The sequence below is a fragment of the Morone saxatilis genome, unplaced genomic scaffold (assembly GCF_004916995.1).
Source record: "Morone saxatilis isolate NCDOM2014 unplaced genomic scaffold, NCSU_SB_2.0 Contig7, whole genome shotgun sequence".
NCBI lineage: Eukaryota > Metazoa > Chordata > Actinopteri > Moronidae > Morone > Morone saxatilis.
The window spans coordinates 10834744-10835989 of NW_023340246.1; positions in this window are offsets into that span (position 1 = coordinate 10834744).

A 1246-nucleotide genomic window follows, 5' to 3' on the forward strand; every position below is an offset into this window, starting at 1 on the left:
GGACAGCTTTGATTTGTATGTCCTGCCCCTCTGTCCTATTGGACTACTGGTCAATAGGCCTGTCTTCCTATTACCCTGACGATTAATGTGGCGCGCTGCCAAACGCTACACTGCAGTGAATCATGGGTGAGCCCTCTGCTCTAAACAAGGATGCATGCCACTGAATTATATTGAACATTTTAGCTTTATAACAACCTTCTTTTCAGTGTGAGCAAGTCTTTGATAGACTTAGGAGCTGATTTTAAGTCTGTTGGTGCAAGTCCAAGTCAAGATGCAAGTTTTATAATGTCTCTAATGAAGGCCATTAAATGAGCATTTGAACCTTTTACTTTCAAAGCTGTTAAAGGTGTTTTACATACAATAGAGGCCTAATAATTGAAGGAATTGATCAACTTATTGGGAAAACCACAAATTTGCTTTCTCTGTTAAATAACAAATTGATACCACTCTCCTAACAGCCCATGAAGTATGAAACCACAGCCACCAGTTAGCTTAGCTTAGCATAAAGACCGGAGAAATGGAGGGAAACAGCTATCCAACAACATTCCAGCACGTCTAAACTCACAAATGAACACATTATTTCTTGTTTGCTTAATTCATACAAAAACCAAAGTGTAAAAACGATGATTTGGAGTTTCATGGGTTTTGTTTTGCCCGACTACTTCTTGGCTGGATCTCAACTGGTTGCCTAGTAACTTCATGGTGATGACAAGACACTGCTTACTCTCAGCAAGAAAACAAATAAGCGTATTTCCCAAAATGTCAAACTATTCCTTTAAGTCTGAGGGAGCAAATTACAAGTCTACATTCCTTTCATGTGTCTGCGGCCCATTGAGAATCAGAAGATTTTACTTTCAAAACTATGTTAATAAGTTGAGACCAAGTCCTTATAAATAAATATATTTCATATATTAATATAATTAAATATTCAAATATTCAAAACTGGAGGCCACACTTTTTTTTATAGTTTTATTTTATCAGGTCAAACCTTACAGCAGACATTTGTATCAAAGTCCTCATTTTTGTGACTTACATGTAAATCAAACTTACTTAAGTCCATGTCTTCAGTCTACAGCTGACACTGTATCATTCTGTCCCCCGTTTGTCTCTTTCACTGTGTAGAGCAATTCAGTATTGGAGATTTGACCTTCCTATTTCCTAAGCCGAAACTTGTTCATTCATGCTTATAACAAGAAGCATGTATTTATGTACTGTGTGTGTAGCTTGACTTGTATATATGTGTGTG